The sequence below is a fragment of the Crocodylus siamensis genome, chromosome 3 (assembly GCF_052110815.1).
Source record: "Crocodylus siamensis isolate JL-2025a chromosome 3, ASM5211081v1, whole genome shotgun sequence".
NCBI classification, from domain to species: domain Eukaryota; kingdom Metazoa; phylum Chordata; order Crocodylia; family Crocodylidae; genus Crocodylus; species Crocodylus siamensis.
In genome coordinates, this window is record NC_143397.1 from 149,012,677 (window position 1) to 149,034,661 (window position 21,985).

Here is a 21,985-nt window from a genome sequence, read left to right on the forward strand (position 1 = left end):
ACACTGGGCCCTAAATATGAAAACAGGAAATTAAGAATAAAAAAAAATGTTTTTTTTCTCATCTGCCTTTTGCTCTGACCACTGAGGCCATGCTCAGGTACACACAAACTCTTGTTTCAGCCATTGAAGTCTGAGGAAAGGACTGTACACACTGTCTGTCCCTCTAGGGACATACTTCCTAGTGTGCTATTTATTATGAACAAAAGGAGTTCTTGCTTCCCTTGAGGTGTGTGGGGCTGATACCAGGGAAAAGGCTTAGTGTTGTTGCAAAATAAACTTCATCCCCAGTCCTGCATTTCCTTTTACAGTGATACTCAGCTCCTCCCCCAGGGATGTCCACAGTTGTTTATTATTATTTTACATTAGATACATTACAGTCCTTGAACAGAGGTGGTCACAAACTGTATGTAAGCAGTCTTTTTCCATAATTTCAGTTAAAACACCAGTGGTCGGGCAGCAACTCTGGACCAAGAATTGACCCTATGCATTAAGGCAGAGAGCAGATGGCTCCCATTTCTTGTGGCAACTCTACCATGAAAAGACATTTCTTCAGACAGACTTGTGCTGGCACACTAATAAAAAAGTTGTGATAGTATTTAGCAGAGCCACCTGGGAACTCCCACCAGAGTTTGAAACCTGGAATTCATAAAACATCTCCCTTAAAAGAGAGGCATAGATTTAGCAGCTGCGTGTGATGTATTCTGATCCAAAATGAGTCAACAGATTGGAGGCTCCTTCTGATGCCTGTTTTCATTCTTGCAAAGGGTTAAGTAAGTTCTGCTTGCTTCTCTCCCTAATATTGTTGGCTGTCCTTCTGGCTACAGGAATCTATTACTGGCATGCTTTGTAGGGGTAGATATGCAACAATTTGTACATTACCATTGACCTTGCATACTGAAAGATTTGCATGCTTATTGTTTGTGTTCAAAGGAATTAGCAAGGTTGAATAGAGACATTTAGTCCACTTCAAGTTCTCATGGTTTGGGGGTTGACTCCTTTATGCTAGCAGAACCATTTTTGCATTTGTTTTGGAGGGCATCTGTGTGTCATACCAAGCCTAAATTGCTTTCTTTTTTCATATATATTGACTTCCCCCAAATAATTCTAAGGATGATTCTCGTGATGCATTTAGGATATGAGGGAGGGTACAGTAGAAGTCTATAAAATCATGAAGGTTCAGACAAAGTGACTAGAGAGCAGTTATTCACCAGAATACTAAAATGAGGGTACATCCACTGAAATTGGCCAGAGACAAGTTTAAAACCAACAAAGTACTTTTTTTACATAGCTAACTTGTGGAACTTGTTGCCGCAGGAGGTTGTAGAGGCAGATAGATCGTATAGCCAGATTCAAAAAGGGAATAAACAGTAGGATGGATGGTGGATCCATTAACAGCTATTAAACAGAACAGGAAAGGATGAGTTTTCTAACATACCAAAGCCAATAATGGTTGATACCTTAGAGGGTATGACGGAGGACAGGTCATTCTAGATCTACCCCATTCATATGCCCTCCTTTTAAAGTATCTATTACTGCTTGTCAGAGACGAGGCTGTTGTAGAACTTCCTTCTTCGAAAACTGAACACGTACATGTTGGCAAAAGAAAGTTAAATCCAATGAGGAAGATGGATATCTAGAGAGAGGAACAGGGAAAGTTCTTCTCCTTAAGCTCTAGTGAATGGCTTGAGACTTTTAATATGCAGCATGGGAAGGGAGTCTTTGTGAGTTCTGCACATGCTCATTATGCAGACCCTCCAGTTCCTCTTAAAGCTCTTCTTTAGTCAATTAAAAGTCAAACACCTTAAAGTTCTCTTTGCTACAGAGTGGTGTAACGGACTTAGGAATCAGTCATGTTTCTCTGAAAAGAAACAGGATCAGAACCTGCTGTTGGTTTTTTTTTGTGCTTTTTCTTTAATCTTGCTGCAATTTCTTTAATCTTGGGGTTATCTAGGAGAAGCGTCCTTTAGTTTAGTCCATGGCCTGTCAGGAGAACCAATCCCTTTGGGCCGGTAATACTTGATCAGTTTTTCTTGTGTGAAGGATGGATCATAGTCTGGTTCATTGCAGATTTATTTTAACCCAGGCTTGTTCAAAAACCTCTTGATCTGTTCATAGTTAAAATTAGAGATTCCAGTAGCTTTCACTGAACTGCATCTACCAGCTCCTCCGCAGCTTCCCATGTGTCCAGAATATCTGTGTTACTGGGCACAGTCATGCCTTTATTATCTATAGGAAACCATCTCCTCTCATATCTTAAATACCGAGGGATTGAGGTATGGATCGAGGTAAATCCATTTCAGCACAGTGAGAGTCTTCTGACAGGCACCCTTCACCAATGACTTCTCACAGAACCTTGACCATGGCTTACTAGCAACATCCCTCTTTCACTGCCCCCCTTGTATGTCAGAGACAGGTTACTGGGTGAGATTGACCACTGGTCTGACCCAGTATGGCACTGTTTATGATCTTATGTTCTTATCTGAGCCCTTACTCACATGTCCTGAATAAAAAAGGTCCACAGGGGAGGGGTTGAGGGCCAGAGAACAGCTGGGCTGCAGGTTGACTGCAGATTGCATGTCATACACATCTTGTTAACCTTGGAGCTCTGCAGGAGAGGGTGTGTTTTAAGTCATGTTCAAAGGAAACAGATGGGGTTCTTCTCAGTGCATTGAGCTGCTGTTGTTGGCTTAAAATACTTTCCATGTCCCCCAGGTCAGTAAATAGGCTTGCTCTGTGTTGGAGTGGTGCACAGAACAAAAGAGGGGTTGGGAAGCCAGGCAAATCACTTCCAAAATAGCTAGCTAACTTTCAGGTCTTGTCGATACTAGGACTTTTCTCACTGCTGTTACACAGCTAAAAGCACAAGTTTGCAGGGCAGATTAAGAGAGAGAGCATAGTATAGACCAGTGTGTCACAACCCAAAAGTGGGTCTCAAGAATATTTGAAAGGGGTCATGAACAATCACATAAAAACACAGGAAATTGTGGGTTTCCCCTTGCAGGCTGGCAGCATTCCAGCCTGCAAGGGGCTACCTGGGGCTGGGGGGAATGGGATGCAGGGGAAGCAGCTACACACAGGTTAAGTCTATGGGGCAGGGGGGCACAGGCAATGTGTTGGGGGTGTGTGGAGAGAACACAGGCAATACGTTGGGGGATGGAAGGGGGGCATGTGCCCCCCCAAATTTGTGTGGGCGCACACAGGGATGGAGGCTGGCCAGAGCAGCACAGGTAAGAGCTGCCTCTGTGGCCCAGCAGGTGGGTCCCAGCGTGGGAGCGGGGAAGTGAGACTAGTTGTTGACAGCTGGGCCATGGTGGTGGGGTACAGCCATGCCTTGGAATGCAAGCGGCTGGTGGTGGGAGGAGGTGAGGGCAGTGTGGCCCCCCCCATCCATTACTCCTAGTGTTGCTGGTGATGCAGCTGGCACGGTGTTCATGGCAGTGGCAGCAACTAGTTTTGCTGCCCCATTCTGCCCTCCCATGCTGGGACCCACCCTCTGGACTATGGAGGCAGCTCCTGCCCATGCTGGTCCAGCCAGGCTGCAGCCCTGTACCTGCACAAATATGGGGGGGACACATGCCCCCCCAACCCCACACAACCACCCTCAGCCCCACACACTAGGAGGCTGGGGGTGGGCAGCAGGGACCTGGGAGTGAGAGGCATCAGCAGGGATGGGGGGCTGTGGGTCAGGAGTGAGGGGCACCAACAGGGCGAGAGGGCTGTGGATTGGGACTGGCCATTGATGATTACAGATGGGTCCTGATATAAAAAAGGTTGAGAATCGCTGGTATAAACTACACATGCAGGAGTAGTCATTTGGACTAGATGGGGTGGGTAAAGGAAACAGATTTGAAATCCTGGCTTCAGTACAGCATGCAGGGTATGGGGAAGGGTGGGAAACTGCTGTTAGCAGAGCTGTTAAGCAAGGAAAATGATTTGGCTCTTCATTCTTATTTGTAAATGAGGGGAGGGGAGGGCAAAGGAGGGTGTGGAGTGTAACTGGGCTCCTGGAAGATTCCCAGGGACAAGTTGCTTCACTTGGAAGTATGAAGCATGGTGCAGATTTCATTCTAGTTCTCCAGCAAAGCTATACCTACAATAGAAGAGGTTCTACCAGTGCCTGCACTCTGGGGATTGCCAGCCTTGTCCCGCAAGGAGTTGCAGGGCAGACCAAACGAGCACTGAGGAAAGCTGCATGCTCCTGGTCCCATTCTGGTTCGCTGCTGCAAGCATGCTGCTTTGAGTACAGTGGCTTGGCAGCTCTGTACAACCCACCACCCCTCCCTGCAGCATTCCTGAAGGCAGCTGGCTGCAGGACTAGCCCATGAGAATAGGGCTGTAGGCACAGGGAACTACTCTCTGGGGGAAGCTCTAACTCTAGTAAACTGCAGCAAAAGCATGTGGCCCAGCACCGGAGAGGCACTTCTGGGAAATGTATGCACGTCCTATGCAGCATGTAGCCTTTTGGCAGTGAGAGAGCATGCAGAGGAAGGGAGTGAAGCAGCAAAGGGAAAGCAAAAAACCCCCCAAAAAACAACTTTTGAAAAGTGGGTGAGGACAGAATGGAGAGTAGAAGCAGGAGAGGAAAGAATGAACAAGAGCTTTGGGCGTGCTGTGGGAGGGAGCTAGATTTGGAGGCTGTTCAACAACCTATTGTGAGAGGAGCATCCACTGTCCATTGTGAATCATTGGTCATTGTGGTGCACACAGTGCCGTAGTGGAGATAGTTTCACTGGTCTCTACATTCTGGGTGCTTTCTGTGCCATGTTAAAGGGATGTTTATCCATACACACCTGCTGGACTCTACACAAGTTACAGGTGGCTTGCTCAAAAGAGAATAGTACCAAGTGTGTTTTTCTGAGAGAGAACGTCAATGGCCCTTGTCACTGTAGCGTCTGAGTGCACCCCTCCCCCCCACCCCATTGGTCATTCAGGACTTTATTGTTGCAACACGGGTGAATTAGGAAAGGAGTGTTCCCCATTTTGCAGTACAGTGCCTTTTCCACTTAGCCATCTGTCCATCCTTTCCTATTGGCCAATGTCTGGTGAATATCACCTGATGTGTGGGAAGTACACCCCCACCCCCACCAGTCTCACCAGACTGGTTCCTGGGTGTGTGCGTTTATCACAGCAGGTGACTTAGAAGGAATTCTTGGCTCTCTTGTTTCTTTCTCCTTTCCTCTCATCCAATTTCACATGGACATCCCTGGAAACACTGAAGAACAGGAAGTCTGAAATGGCATCTGAGAAACCATTGTGGAGATGAGATGGATATGGGGCATCAGTAATAGAAAATGGATCTTCTTTACTTCTGGGCTGCTGGTTCAAATCTTTCCCCAGTTGTTAATTGTTGGAAGTAAAAGTGCCCGTGTGCAGGCTGTTCAGCAGCTGATGTGAAATAGTCCAGTTCCAACAAAGTGGTGTTACTGCAGAAAATCCCAGTAAAGCCCATATTGGCAGTCTAAGCAAAGCTGTCAAAAATTAATTGGATATGGGGATGGAATAATTCTCTCCTGTTGAGATGTGAGGGTGGAGTCCAGTGTGGGGATGCTTGTACTGAGGCAGCTGTCCACAAACTCTTACCTCCACATCTAGTTCAGCACTGTTGAGAAGTAACCTCCCATGACCGCTTCATTCCCTTCTCTACAAAGACTCCTTTCTAAAGCAGTCTTGGTGGACAGTTTAATGTGGGAGTGAGTAAGGAAGTTTAGGTTTATTATCCCCCCTGCCACCTCCCACCATCCCCCAAATTAAGACAGCATGGTCATTTCTAGAATTTTTCACTGTGTCCAGAGCACAGCTGGCCCAGCTCAGGAAGTGGAGAGCGTGGGGAGAGTATGAACAGGGCTTCATGAAGACCCATGAGATAGGCCAAGAATGAATCGAGAAACTAGCAAACACCTCTCAGTGCTTTGCATTTTGTAAAAAGAGCATTTGCGAGGCTGGTGCTTAGATGCCAGGACAGACATTTCAGAAATAAATTAGATTTGGTAGCTAGTTCTTGTTGCCCACAAAATCCTTTTCCTAGTCCTTAATGACAGCAAGTTCTCCTTTTCAGGGGTGAGCAGAAGAAGTAGCCATACCTAAGTGACTTCCATTTCTTCACTGAACTTAGTACTTGGCAATTTACTGTATGAAAGGATACCAAGAACTATGAAAGGGTACCGAGAACAAGACACTTGACAGAAAAACTGTTCTCTGACAGCTGTTTGAGATGCCCAGGGAAGTTGACATGCAATAGCTGACTTCCTAGTTGGAACTTTTAAAAGCATACGCTATCCTTTCATGTGGTAGTCCCTATGGCTGCTGTGAAGTGGGCCATGAATGTTGAGCCATAAATAATGAGCCCAGGTTACCAAGAACCTCCTATAACAAAGCTGTCAGCTGGTGTCCATGTCTTTAGTTGCTGCTGTAAATGAATTTTGCATTTTGAGAGTGGCTATGAGAAGAAAGAGTGAATGAAAACCTGCATCAATTTCTGCCAGACCAATCTTCATCCGAGGCCATACCCAAGCATGTGCTCTGCTGCTTGAACTCTATGGATGTGTGGGTCAAGAATTTCGCAGCCTTTTGAGTGATAGACTCCAGGTGAACAACTGCATTTCTCCTGCAGCTTTTGCCACCTCACTTGCCCACCAGTGCTATTCTGTGAGTGCATATACACAAGATGCTTTACTGAATAATCTAATACACAATAAAGTGTCAGCATCTACATGTGTACAGCAATTACTGCGCATTAAATTAGTCTAATGCGCCATTTTCTAGTACCTGTAGATATAGGTACTAGAAATTGGCACATTAAACTAATGCACCAAAGTGCACATGTAGATGCTGACCAGGAGCAAATTGCTCCAAGTCAGCCTAGGCAGCAGGGGGCCACAGGAGACAATGAGCACTGTCCCAGGTTGGCAGGATGCTTGCCCCCCAGCCACATAAAGATCAGGACCGATCCCAATCTCCACGGGACAAGGAGAGCTGTCCTGGCTTGGCAGGATGCTGTCTCCCAGCCCTGTGGAGATTGGGACCCATCGAAATTTCCACGGGGCTAGGAGTTGGCTGCCTAGCTGCTGGAATAGCTCTCCCTGCTCATGGAGATCAGGATGGGGCCCGATCTCCACATGGCTGGGAGGCTGCTGCCTGGCAGCTGGGAAGCTGTCCCCAACCCCACGGATATTAGGACCAGACCTTGTGCTGCTGGCACTGAGTGGATCCTGGATCTCCCCCGGCTGCTGCAGTAGGGTAGAACAGGGCAGGAGCAGCCCTAAACTGAACTGCTCCTTTCAGGATCAGATTTGTTCCTGATTGGGTGCATATTCATGTGCATGCAGGAGTGCAGTTTAATGCACCCAAATTTTCTGCACAGCAAATTCAGGCACATTAATTACACATGTAGATGTGCCCTGTGAGGAGATATCTTCTGAATTGCTGATCTGTGTTAAACAGCTGTTTGCTTTTAAAAAGGAGGCACTGGCCACAAGATGCCTTTACCAGTGTGAAGGTAAAGACCCACTGTCACTCATGGATGCTACAGTTGTCTTCAAGCTAGTAGCAATAGTATGGTTAATAACTGTCCTGCAAAAGTCTTCCATTCCCATTTGTTGAGGAAGGGCAGATCAAATCTCCAGCTCATTCTTGTCCCAATAAAGGATAGGCAAGCCACTTTCCCGTTGGTTTGATAAATGTTCTTGACAGTTCTGCTTTAGAGCTATATCTCTTTCTACTGGTCTAATGTGGGGAAGGAAAGCCATTAAAATATACTGAGTGCACTGTCTTGTATGATATCTCAAATCACTTGGAAATCTGACTACCATCAGATAATTTTTCATGCTATGAGGAATCCCATAAAAACAGAAACTGTATTTTACCCTCTGTATCTGACAGCATTATGTCAATTTCCCTGCTGCTTTGATACCTAATTTTGTATAGGGGAGGGTTCGTCCTTGTGCGCCACCATGGCATAGATATCATGCATGTCTGTGGAGAAACCTTCTATGTCCACTCTTCATAACTCTTACAAGAAGGCAGCTGCTGGTAACAGTGGTCTGGTTAGGTCACAGGCAAGGGAAAGAGGGATGGTTTTACTCATGCAGTTTCAGTGGCGATGTTCCAAGTCCAATTACATTTTAAGAGAGGCTGAAAGTAAGCAGAAAAACTCACTTTTTTAAAAAAGAATCTTAAGCCTAATCTAATACTTGAAGGCTGTGGTATCTGGTAACCAAACTTTATATGAAGGTAGTTTTTAAATACTAGTCATTACTTGAATACTTGGAAAACTTAACCAATAGCGTGTCATTTCAAGGTGATCGATCATAGTTCTTAACATGCAAGTAAGTGAAGTGTAAAGTGGAAAATATGTGAGGTGTTTCTTATACTTTGCATTATTTTTATGATACGAAGATGGTGGAAAGAAGCATCTATAACAAATGCAGAAGTCTTTGGATGAATATCTGAAAAACTTAGCAACACAATTGCCTCTCAGGAGTCTAGACTTCAAGCAGTTGAGGGAAAGGTATTTTTATTGTGGCTCCATACTCAAATGACTACACACCCAAGAGGAAATGGTCTATGAAAGCTTTGTTGCACCTATTTCTCTCCTTCATTTGTGAGTAGAGAGCTGCCATTTGGCTTCTCCCACTTTTTTAGAAGCCCACCAGTGAGACGGGAGACAAACCTTATAGCCCTGTTCTTCCATTAGATATATTGAGCAGAAACCATCAACACTCACTTTAGTGGTGAGAAGGACTTGACTTCAAAATCATCCTTGCATACAAAAGAAGCTGAAAAGCATGAACATTTTGACTCTTTGGCCTTTAAGTTTCTAAAAACTATGGTAGTATTTTATCTAGAACTTTTAAAAAACATTCTTATTTAATAAAGTGGCATCTCACATGCCCCATTGAACAATTACACAACTTAAGGAAGCACACTGCATACCTATCAAGGTGGGTGTCTGATTCAGCAATTAATAGGAATAACAATCTGGATTAGCTTTTTTGTGGGGAAAGAGTTCTCTGAGAGAGGGTCTGGGAAGAGTTGTCTACTGCAGGGAAGTTGGTTCGACTCTTCTTGTCAGGATGTGGGGTAGTAGGTAAATCACTTTAAGCACCGCATTGAGATTCTTTCCTAGGTTGTTCAATAGGGCTCTGATTTTTCGAGAGAGAGAGAGAGAGAGAGAAAAGAGCCCTTATTGTGGAGTGCTGGCAAAATCTCTGCTCACTCATGACCATGAGAACTGCTGAAGGGGGTCTGTGCTAAATAACTGGTGTCTTTTGCCAATGGCTATTTTTGGTGGCTTCAATTACAGTTCTCCTTTCTCTGGCAACCACAGTGGTGGTGTTTAAATGTACGCTGAGTTGCAAGAGCAAAGCCACAAGGTACCTAGGCTTGACCTGAAGAAGAGTGGACACGTTTGCAGCAGTGTGCCTGCTCCATCTGTCCCTGCCTTCCTCCCCCCACCATGGCCCTGCACCCTTCCCTCGGATAAACATCACTGGAAGAGCTTGGGGACATTTTGCCTTATGAGCAGTAACAGGAAGTTTAACTTGGAAGACAGCTGCACGGGAGAGAGCGGTGGTTAGGCTTTTAAATCTTTGTCTCAGTGGGAAAATATGAACACATTTAATATTGAATTTATCTTGTGCTGCAGTCTTGGCTGGAACCCAGCTACCACCACAGTGCCTGCCGGTGCTCCGGAGATTGCCTTGGTTTTAAGTAGGTGGGTGAGGGAAGGGAGCTGTTGGGCACTCAGTAGCATGTTGTAAGGAGTGACCCCTGCCCTCCTTTATTTTCCTCTTCCTTGTCTAGCAAGTTTCATGTCTACGTACCTTTTGTGAATGGTGGAGTCTTTTGGTATCTGACTTCTGTTTGAGAAGCAGCCAGGAATGGTGAGCAGCATTCCTTAATCCAGTTTTTGTAAGGGTTCTCTTTTTGGAAACGCTCTCTCCTCCTCCTCCCTCTCCCGGCAAAAACAACTAAACCTGTTGCAAAAGACTTTTGAGATTATCAGCCAATAACTCAGCATGTAAATGTTTATCCGCTTGTGAATGTACTTAGCTATTCACTTTTCCATTTCAAAGAGATTTCTGCTTTTTTTACTAGACTGTGATTCTGGTCGGAACAAACAGGATTCAAGAATTTCTTGAATAGATGCAGTCAGTTGCAGTGCACAAAACCAGAATACAACGGGATTTCTCTCTTTTTCTATTTTATGTTCACTAGCATCCTAGCTATGCAAGTAGTCATCGATTTGCACCGTTTTGAGTTACAACGTTTCGCACTTGCAACTTTTATAAATTGACACTGCTTCAACTTTCTGACGTCAGTTTTGACTTTACAACGCTTGATCCGACACCATGCCGTGTTAGTGAACAAGTTCACTGCATCACTCATCTCCCTGGAGAACATCTGTCCAAACTTCCTTGAACGCTTTCTTTAAGAAAGCAGACAAGACTCCACAAAAACCTGCAGCCAAGACTCCTGGGAAGACACCAGCCAAGGACCCTTCAAAAAGCCCAACCAAGAGCCCTTCAAAAAGCCCAGCAAAGTCACCTCTAAGAAGTCCTTCCAAATCAATATGATTGCTATTTACAATAGAACTACATTAATGTAGCTATGTTACTCATTTATAACTGATTGAGTACAAAATTCTAGGTTATTTTTGGTGAACATAGGGTACCGGGCCTTGGTCCAAGAACCAATCCCCCATTTATAACATTGGTCCTATGGAAAAATTGGTTCCGAGTTACAGTGTTTCAACTTAAGAGGAGGTTTTCAGGAACCAATTGTGTCGTAAATCTGAGGACTGCCTGTACCTGCTTTACTGTGCTTTCTGGTTACAAGGCCTCAGAGAAGTTGCTTGTTTCTGAGAGAAAGCTACATGGCCTGAATTTCCCTTTGCTCATCTGTCTGTTTGCACAACATGGCTTTTTTCATTCATGGGTTTTTATTTGCCCTTGTTTAAGGATATCTCAGCTGCTGGTTTTCTAATGCATCCTGATACAGCCCGGCAGGTAAACAGACCCTTTCACAGAGATAGCAGTCTTCGCCCTCTCCTCCAATTAGTTCTGGTTTCTGCCATTTCTGTGGCTGAACAGAAGCAGGGGATGAGTATGATAAAGTGAGTGGTAAGATAGAATGGGGTCTTTGAGAATTGCTTGATGGGCATGGAGTTTGAGGCTGGAGGTGCTTGTATTCATAATCTTTGAGTAATAATAATGATCTCCTATATTCACTGTTTGTTTTCAGAGTTTTTACAAGTCGTTTGCACAGCTCAGTTTTTGAGTTGATGGGTTTAGATTGAAATAATGACTTCATGGGCTCCCCTGCAGGGGGGAAGTGTTTTTGTTTTAAGTCTAGAGCTCTTTACCATTTTAATTTTGTGGTGTCTTCAGTATCAAACACATTTTCTGTCTTTAATAATCTGGCTTTGATGCCTAGTTTAATCTAGTCCAAAAGTCTTGTGGGCGGCTGGGTGTGGACATAACGTAGAGATTTTTCAAGGGAAGAAATGCAAGGAGTAGGCAATTAAAATAGCAGAGAACGTGTCTTTAGAACTGGGAGGCAAAACTGTTGCTTGTTGCTGAACACTTCAGATAGTAAAAACAAAAAAATCCCAAGAAGAAACCGTCTTAAGTATAACATACTTGTAGCTTTCTAAACTTGCAAATTTTACTACTAAACTATGGAGTAGTGAGTGGGTTGTGTGTTTTGTTTAAAGCCTCTAGAATTGTGGGACTGAACTTCAGCTTTTGTTAAAATTTCTAGCCTTCATAGTTGCACAGAAAAGCCCTTACTCTCATTGTTTTAATCAACATCTTAGTTTTGCGTCCTTTGTGTTTTAAGAGCAATGCTTTTATGTCTTTTGAAATCTCAGTTATGCCATCTCATGACTTCTTGAAGGCTTGCTTTGTATTTGAGCACTGGGGCTGGCAGTATGTATAGAAAAAGTGCATTCAACAGTATTGTTAATAATAATTATGATGGTGTCTGTAAAAGGTTAGCTAGCAGATGTGTGCTCTGCAGTGTCACAAGTCTCTTTAGAAGTTACTGCAGTGGTTGGTAATGTGCAGGAAGAAAACTGGCTGTTTCTGTAGGTTCACACCAGTAATTCATTCATGACTCATGAACTTGGAGACCAAAATGAAAGCTGATGTTTGGAATAAAACAAAGATGTCATTAGAATCTACTTGTCTCTGCAGAACAGGACCAAAGTAAGTTAGCATTACACATTAGTAAGGGGGAGCTAACTTTCCCAAAGTGAAGTTGATTTTTGCACACACTCCCTTTGTAATTCTAACAGGATCATGTCATGGTATATGCACCAGCTTGCCATGGTCATTGACCATTGATTCTGTTAAGACACAGTGCCTTACACTTGCAGTCAAACCGGGCTGTCTGTACGATGGACTGGTTCACAGAGCATGTTTGAGGAAGGAAATGGACTATAAATATCTGTTACATAAAATGGATTTAATAGAGAGAGAAAGGGAGCGTTCTCTGAACGTTTTACATTTTACAACATCACTTTTTACAGTATAGTAATCTTTGGCCTGGGAATTCATTGCACTTGCTGCATGGAAATCCATGGGATTTCTGCATTGCTATCCATACATTTTAAAGAATTTTTCTGTTCTCACCTTTCCAATTGTTACATGCACAATGACCCTGCCCTTTAAGATTGTTGCCATAAGAGGACACCTTAATAAGGGGGAGGGGGGAAAAACGTCATTGTCTCACATGGACTGAACAGGCATATCCAGTCTGTTTCTCTCCTCAGCACTTTGAATGAAGTGCACTGAGAGTCTTCTTTTGTTTGATTCATGAGCATAGCACATAGTTAAAAAAGGACATGGGAAGACACAGCAGGTTTGGTTTGGGGTTATGGGGTGGGGAATCTGAGCTTCTACATAAGGCAAAGGCTGGATATGGAAATGTTGAAGTGTTTTGAATCGCTTGTGAAACCTTTGAAACCTTTAGACACATTTAAGACCTCTTAGCTAAGCTATGTGGTAGGGGGAGGAATCCAACATTATGTCAAAACGTCCTGCAATTAAAACTGTTCTTTAAAACCAGATTTGAGTGATAATTTTTACTTCCAGCCCTGATTAGCAAATAAACCTAAACACATGGTGGTCCCAAAGACTTTAGCAGAGATGACTGAAGTGTTTTTATTGTTGCAGCAAGAGCTCTGAGAGGTGGTATACCTCTGGATATATTTCAGCCACCTAAAACCTGCAATGTGTTCTCTACTCTGAGTCAAAATAGCTTTCCTCGGCTCTCTCAGGAGCTGGCTAGTATCCTTAGCAGTAGTCATGAGTAGTTGTCATACTCATGTGAGCTCCACTTTAGTGTATATGTGTTCATGCACGTAGATGGATACAGTCTGAGCTTTGACCATGGTTGAGTAGCTCTCTGAACAGCCATCCAGCAGTTAGCCTCCTTTACAAACTATAAACTTCTATGTAGGAACAGAAGGTGAATAAATAACAGTGCTTTATGGAGAGAGAGACTTTCTTAAAGTTACAGTAAGAGAGAAACCTTACTGTTAAGGTGCATTTCAGAGATTTGATGATCTATCTCGTAAAGGGGAGAGATTGCTTCATCTTACTCCATTGCAAATACATTTTAAAAGGCGCTGAGGTTTGCTTTCTGTGGTGAAGCTCATCGTTTCATAGTTAGAAGGGTCAGAAGGGACCTGAACAGATCATCAAGTCTGACCCCCTGCCATGGCAGGAAAAAGTACTAGGGTCAAACAACCCCAACAAGGTGTACATCTAGCTTCCTCTTAAAGACCCCCCAGGTTAGGAGCCAGCACCACTTCGCTTGGAAGCTGGTTCCAGATCCTAGCCGCCCTGACAGTGAAGTAGCACCTCCTGATATCTAGTCTGAATCTACCCTCTGCCAGCTTGTGACCGTTATTTCTAGTCACTCCTGGTAGTGCCTGGGGGAACAAGGACTCCCCCAATGCCTGCTGGTCCCCTCTGACTAGTTTGTAACAGGCCACAAGATCCCCCCTCAGCCTTCTCTTTTGGAGGCTGAGCAGGTTCTAGTCCCGTAGCCTCTCCTTGTAGGGCCTGCCCTGCTGACCCCGATCATGCGGGTGGCCCTCCTCTGGACCCTCTCCACGTTGTCCACATCCCTCGTGAAGTGCAGCGCCCAGAACTGGACGCAGTACTCCAGCTGCGGCCTAACCAGTGTCGCATAGAGGGGGAGGATCACCCTCCTTGGACCTGCTTGAGATGCATCTGTGGATGCATGACAAGGTACGGTTGGCCTTCCTGACTGCGTCCCCACACTGCTGGCCTGTGTTCATCTTGGCATCAATGATGACTCCAAGATCCTTTTCTGCCTCTGTACTAATGAGAATGGAGTTCCCCAACCTGTAGGTATGCTGCTGGTTATTCCTCCATAGGTGCAGCACCTTGCAACTTCTCGGTGTTGAAACCCATCCTGTTCTCATCTGCCCACCCCTGTAACCTGCCTAGGTCCGATTGCAGCCTATTCCTCCCTTCTAATGCGCCTACATCCCCCCCACATCTTAGTGTCGTCTGCAAATTTGAACAGGGTGCTTTTTACCCCCTCGTCCAAGTCACTGATGAAGATGTTGAACAGTGCAGGCTTGAGGACCGAGCCTTGGGGGACCCCACTGCCCACATCCCTCTAAGTCGAAAATGACCCATCCACCACCACTCTCTGTGTGCGGCCCTCCAGCCAGTTGGTGACCCATTTGACTGTGTAGATGTCAACGCCACAGTCCCCTAGTTTTTTAATGAGAATGGGGTGAGAGATGGTGTTAAAGCCCTTCCAAAAGTCCAGAAAGACTATGTCCACTGCTATCACTGCATCTAAGGATTTTGTGACCTGGTCATAGAAGGCCACCAGATTGCTTTGACAAGACCTGCCTCTAATAAACCCGTGTTGGTTGTTTTTTCTCATTTTTTTTCACTAAATGTGAACTGCAGTTATTTTTAAAGTGAGTCAGATAAGAGAGGTATGAGATGCTTCTTAACAGATGCAGGAGGGGTAAAAATTGCAGAAGACACACAAAGTTACCACTTCCAAAAATGTATCAAGGAGTTTGGTATGGGGAAACCAGTGGCAACATGTAAGGGGTGCATGGGGATGCATGTACACCCCCTGAGAGCACCAGTGCACCCCCTGACTGGCTGCACTCACCACTTAGGTGATGGACAGGGGAGGCAAGCGGGAGTGCCGGTGCCCCCCTTCAAGCACTGGCCAATTACTACAGTAAATCACAAATCGGGTATCCGAACATGTAAAATCTTTTGAGCATATTTGGGCCTCATTTTTAGGCTTTTATCCATTATGGTGAGGCAGAAGTGTCCTCCATTAATAGCCGACATTCCCAGGTGTTCTGATTTCCAACAGCTGGAGCTTTAAGAAAAAGGACCAACAAAAGTGCTGTTTGGCTAGTAGTACCTCAGACACCAGGGCTAAATACAGACCGTCTAAAAGCCTAAGGCTGAATTGATTCAGTCTTTGTAGGTTAGTCTGAGCTGCACAGATTAAACTGAAACGGACGTGAACGGACATTTACTTTTGATTCTGAAAATGCAGCCACATGCCTGCAGTGGCTTAGGCCAGAAACCAGAGGTGATAGAGCATGTCTCTCTGGCGCGTAACCAACATGGGCTGTGTATTCGCTTCCTCTTCCTGATGCTCCTGCGGTCTCTGGGATTTGCAGTCCAAAATCACGACATTAGGACTCTGCAGGGTTGTTCATCACTTCTTCTTCCTGCTTCCAGGTGCCTCTGGGATTTGTAGTCCACAGTTGCAGCCAGCAGTAAGTTTGAGTAGTGGGTGTCTAACCTCCTTGCCTGGCCCCCTGCCTCCCACCCTGCAGACTGGGCTGTATCCCTAAGTGGATTTGCCTGCCCCCACACTCCCTTGTCAGCCAGCCCTCAGTGCTCCAGCAAGGGAGCAGAGCAGCAGGGCCAGCCCTGCTGGCTAGAGCAGACAGCCCAGCCCAGCCTAGGGCTGCAAAACATGGTGGGATGCTGCGGGACTGTGGTTTAACTTGTACCAAAATGAGATCTGGGACATAAGTTTCATAAACCGGTTTGACCCAAATCAGTTAATTCTGATACTACATTCAACCAGGTTTATCTTAAACCTGTTTCAACCATTTTGAAACTGGTTTATGTGCACTGAGCTTCTGTTCTGTTACAGATTTAAAACAGTTTCTAGTCATTTAAACTGGTTTATGTGTAATGTCTGTCCCTAGCCCAGAGGTAGTTTGTTCACTACTATGTACTCATAAGTGACTGTGTAACAACTAAATGCTTTTTTAAAATTGCCTTTAAAACTTCTGAGGTTCCAGTCTTAGTTTTGATGTAGCTTTGCATAGTTGGTTAGCAGGGTACAGGGGAGAATTGGGCCTTACCTGTGCAAAGTCAATTGCTTCTCCTGACACTTTGGATGACTGGAGGTGCAACAGGGAGTTCAGACAGAGTGAGTCGCTTCACTAATGGTAAAGGGGAGGGGAGCAGGGGGAAAACCAGTCCTGAGAACTGCTTACTGTGAGTCAGCAACATGGAGAGGTGGAAAGGAGTGCAGCAATTGCCTTATGTGGCATACATTGACTTTCTGGATGTGTACCACATGACGCATCTTGCTGACTGGAAGCAACATGTTTCATGTCTGGTTGCATTGCCTTTTCCTGCTTCACCTGTTAACACCTGGGAAATCCCAGGAGCTGCTCCTACACCAGTCCTACAGCATACCCATGTTTTCTTTTCTCTTCTTTGCAGTCACTTTTGTCCTTGTTGCCCTGATAGCTTGTGTTCTACATTGGCTTCATTTGCATCTGTGGCATAAATTTGGAACTGTGGGCAAGATCCCATGTGTTTCAGTTACTTTGGTGTTTACAGATTATTTTTCATACAACCCTGCAGTCTTGAGTCCAACTGAATCCTCCCCTCATACCTCACCATTAGTAAATACAGTGCTTTTGGTGATGCTCCAACCCACTTCCCTCCAGCTTATTTTTCCTGCCCCTACCCCAGCAGGGCAGCGCACAGGGTAGCCCCCACAGTGGTATGGGAGCCTGCATGGCATGCCACCCCTTGCCATTAGGGAGCTGAACAGCCCTGATCTAACCTATACCCCTATTTTGCTATCTTCCATTACCAAAAAGATTTGCCAAGATTTCCTTGGGTATTGATAGCTTTTGTGTACATTTTTACCTGTATTTTTTCACTGTGCTCTTCAGCCAGTCTAGAGCTTTGTAACATCTTAGAGCTTTGGGGTTTTTACATAGATCCATCTACTGTGGCCCGTCAAATATAGTTGTTTGAGCAGGAGTCTTGCTGGATTATCAGAAGCTTAAAATAATCAAAACTTTGTGTTCGTTGTCTAAAGCGCACGTTTTTAGACAATCAGTAAAGCTTTGATCCTTCTGCTATAGCAATGAGCCCCTTCTCTCTCCTCGTATTTTGAACAGTCAATAAATCCAAATAACAGACCATTCTGAATGTTACCAGTAATCTCTGCCTGTGCATTTCAAATCTCTTCCTCATACATGCAGGCCACCAAGGCATGAGAGAGTGATCTGTTGGAGGCTGTTGGGTAATTGAAGCCCTCCTGTTTGAAGTTTTTATGCTGGCCTGCCAGGTCTTCAACCCTTTGGCCTCCGTGGAACCTGATAAAAGTGTTAGAGATCAGTAGGTTAGTCTGTTACAGGGCACTTATGCTGAGGATCACAAAGTACAAATTCAGCACCCTAGTTTCTGTTTTCTTTCGGCTTTACTTATTGTACTAGTTTTGGCACCTATTTGTTGGTCATGCTGTGCTCTAATCTAATAGAATAGTATTTACCTGGGAACTAAGTGGCACTACTTTCTCTTTTTTGGTGGCCTGACTGGTTGCTGCAGCAGTGATGATAATGCAGCATGTCTGAAGCTAGATTTGCTGGGGATGCATTGAGGTAATCTCAGTGCAAAGTTTATTAAAGAAATATATCCCCCCCTCTAGTCATAAAATTTCTGCCATCCATTTCCTGAGATGAAACACACAAGCAGGCTATTCCATCCAGCAGTATTCGGATGCCAGCAATGCTGAAACAAGTTAATTTTAGAAGACGTCATTTTTTGACCTTTGTCCCCCAGAAGGAAATCATACACTGGTCCTTCTGGAAAAGGATATCTCCCTAGATAGAGACATACAAACTTGAGTAGTTTAAACATGCTGTGTTGCAGTGGGAAACAGCTGCATCGTCTTGAAAAATACTTGATATTAGATTTTAGTTGCATAAATCAATTTCTCTATTTTTGATCATTCTGGGCACATCTACACAAGACACTTGATGCATATTGGACTAATTCTTCTGCGCATCAGTGCAGCTGGCAAAACTGTACTAACGCACAGTAGATTAGTCCAGTGAGCATTAAGCGTCACACAAAAAGTGTTCATCTGCACTAATGCACGGTAGTGCTGATTACAGCACATTAAGTTGGTACCTGTTATTAGAGGGAGTAAACTTAATGTGCTGTAATTACAGCACATTAATGAATGTGTAGATGTGCCCTCTCTCTGCTAGAGTTCACTCATGTCAGAAACTGATTCATAAGTCTCAAGGCGTCCACAGCAGATGGTCGCGCACTGTGGTTTAGTTTGCTTGGGTAGACAGACAAACTAGTCAGAAGAATAATATTCCTCTAAGAAATACTGAAATGAAAGGTTGCTTCGATGTTCTCTAGAGATGTCTGTTTATGTCTTTACCTAATTTCCCTTCTATCCCACTGGCAAACAGATTGCATCTCTGCCCTGCCTTTGGGCCATGGGACCTGTCATGAGTCTTGCTTGCTGGTTTGTGGGAAGGAAATGAAGGGGTATGCCGTTCACACTGCTCCTTTTAACACTCATGAACCAGACCATTTTGCAGGTGGTGTCGGGTGCAAATGCAAACCGATAGCAGGACCTGGTTGTCAGCAGTGAGGTTTTTACTGTGATGATCATGGAATAAAAATGTGAGAGTCATACTTTCCCCACTTTTTCTGCAAACTTAATATGGTGTGTTTTTATGAAGTTGGTCACCGAGAGCAACTGTGAATCAAGTAACTATTTTATATTTGCCTATCGTTTTAAAACCCATTTTTAAAACGCATACTTCATTTGATGCATAAAAGCCAAAGTTGTAAAACAATGAGCATTTCTTTTTCTGGTATGCCCTGGCCAGGATGGCATAGGGTTTCCTCATTTATTTTAAGGAAAGTTGAAGTCAGTCCTGCTGCTGAAAAGTCACTCACATAACAAACATGGGACTTTGTTCATTAGGTTTTAAAGCATACCAGGCAGCCTGCTTAGATTTATAAGGCTAAATCATCCCCATGGGCCACTCATTAGGTACATACCCGTTTCCATTGAAGATGTAAAATTGTCTGCCAGCAGGCATCAGGAGTCTTTCCATTGGTGATACAAAATTATATACCATCTTGATTCAGTACAAAGTGCTACAGAACTCGCAGTTGAAACTGGTAGGCATAACATCTGCATTTCATTCTGCACTGCCAGGTTTTCTCAAGATAAGGGATTAAAAGCTACTTAAAACCAGGCTCTTTAGGTGTCTGTTTCAGTATGACAGGTAGTGATGGTTTGTCCCAGCAGTCCTGGGTTATAAATCTAATAGCACATGTGATCTGGTTCATTTAATTTTGTCAGCTCTTCATAGCGGTTTGAGAAAAAGATCTTTTGCAGTTTGTCCTAAAATACACTGAACAGATAGACTAATGCCAAAATGTAGGCAGCAACATAGTGATATGATGCAATAACCAAAAATTCTTTGAATTATTGCTTTGTGGGAATCTATTAAAAGCAATACATTTGCTAAAAGAATCTTATGTAGCATGTGACAGGCTTAGGGGAGTTGACCAAAAGCAGAGGTGTTTTGAGATGCCTGGTACAGACTGGGGTAAGTTTAACTGACTGAGCATCTGAAGGATTAATGTGGTCCTAAAATGCAAAAACAGGATTTAGTGGTGCTGTGCTGGCAGTTGTGTTTTAAATCTGCCATTTAAAAATGTTGATGGGGAATGTATGTGGGTTTTTTCCTTTCTTAAAGGTCAGGCCCATGGAACCTTTAAATTGAGGACATTGGAATAAAAACATAGGATGGAAGATCTAATTTTCCATTTAAAACAAATAAATCAAACCCTGTCTTGTTCATTTTCTGTGTAATTTCATCACATTAAATTTGAGCTCTGAAGCAATGATAGCAATTAATGAGTGTTCCCCTCTCTGCCCAGCAGTTTCCCACAAGCCTCGGGGAGCAAGACTAGCCCAGAGACCAGTTCATTGTCGCTTGGAACAGTGAAGTGGGGTAGGAGGAGGGCAGCAGTCTCTCTACCTCCTCTCCTAAATAGACAAGAATAGGCTTTTATTAAAGCCATGACGAAAAGTTTTTAATTCTTAAATGAAAACTTACTCCACTTTTCCCCTCTCGCTTTTGTTGTTAGAACAGTCACATTCTGTTATTAAACGCACCTTTCTCTCACTGACTCTGGAATCATATGTTAGACAGTTTAATGTTTATTAAAGAACTTTTTTTTAAGTAAAGGGGGAGTGGGTCAAGGTCTAATAGTTTTGCTAATGAAACTTCTTTTAAATCGGCTCAGCTGTTCCTCTTTTGTTTTGAGACCTTTCCTCCCTTCTCCCTTACCACAATTATTCATCAATAGGTTTGAGCCAAGATTGGGCAAGGGGTTTTCCTGTTATTGTGTGCTACTGATCCTGGTACCCCTTCATACCAGAGTGATTTCTTCTTCCTGGGAGAGAAGAGAGCTTCTCTGGTTTCAGCAGGAGTTCACAAAAGTCTTACAGTTGGGAGGTTGGAAGGTGAATAACCTTTCCATCCTCAAGGTAGTTTCCAAATTCTCAGTGGTCCAAGTTCACTGGAGTTTATTGGTCCTGGGTGCACGTGTAAACAAGGTGCTGGGGATCAGCCCACCAACCCAGGTCTGCTCTGACCCAGCTCAATGCACTGCAAAGGGGCTGGCTGGGAGACAAAGATGCTTTGGTGTGGGACTAGCCAGTAAATAACTCCGTTGTAGAATAGTACTTGTGTCTGGCAGTACTATCCTACAGCAGAGTTAATTAATGTACTCCATCCTAATAGCAGTGCACATGTAGATGGTGACTTTTTACTGTGGAGCTAATTAGTCAACTCTGCAGTAAACGTCTCGTGTAGATGCACCCAGGGAGTAAAAATGGAACTTCCCAGATGAGTGGGCTTTGTTACTCGGTATCTTTTGATGTAATAGGCTAGATGCTTAGCAGTGCACATTATTCTAGCTCCATTCAGCTGAGCCTTGTTGATGCAGAGGGCCTCCCTCACCGCAGTGGAAGGTGGCTGGGTATAGCGCAGGCTTGTCCAAGGTGCAGCCCACCAAGGCATTTTCTGAGGCCCAAGGTGCTGCAACATGTTCCCACCCCTTGTCCCTCCCCCAGCCCCTCAGCAGCTTCCTAATGGCTGCTGAAGGGCTGGGGGAGGGACAAGGTTCCCACACACACTGCGCCGACTTGATGTCAGCAACGCAGTGCGTGTAGGAAGAGGAGTAGCCATGTGCCTCTCGGGACAGGATGAGCCCGGCTGGAACAGCAGAGGCTCAGCTGCACTTTTCCCCTGCGCCGGTCAGTCCCGAGTGGTACATGGCTCCACCACTGCCTCTGCTGGCTGGTGCCAACCCTGGCAGGTCTGTCCCATCCGGAGCAGCATGCGGCTGAAGCTGGCTTCCCATGTGCTGCTAGGTACCTCTGGGTATCTTAACAAAAAAATCCCCAAAAAGATGAAGGTATCTAAGTTGCAGCTGTGTAACATTTGTCAGCATCAATCTTAAACCTTATCCAGTTGTAGCACCTACGATAAACAGCTCCATCAGAGGTGGGTGGGTAGCTGGATGAGGGAAGTGCAGTGGGAAGGCAGTGGGGGAGAGGGACAGGGACGGAGAGAAGGGAGGATTGCTGACTGTGTTCT

The 21,985-nt window shown here is 44.6% G+C and overlaps 1 protein-coding gene and 1 pseudogene across 1 annotated transcript in view; one reads left to right on the plus strand and one right to left on the minus strand.

The window, feature by feature from the left end:
• PARD6G (par-6 family cell polarity regulator gamma) overlaps window positions 1–21,985 on the plus strand; it is a 98,445-nt gene that overhangs the window by 37,697 nt on the left and 38,763 nt on the right. The window lies entirely within an intron of this gene.
• Window positions 1,765–17,249, minus strand: LOC149868979 (aldo-keto reductase family 1 member B1 pseudogene; annotated as a pseudogene).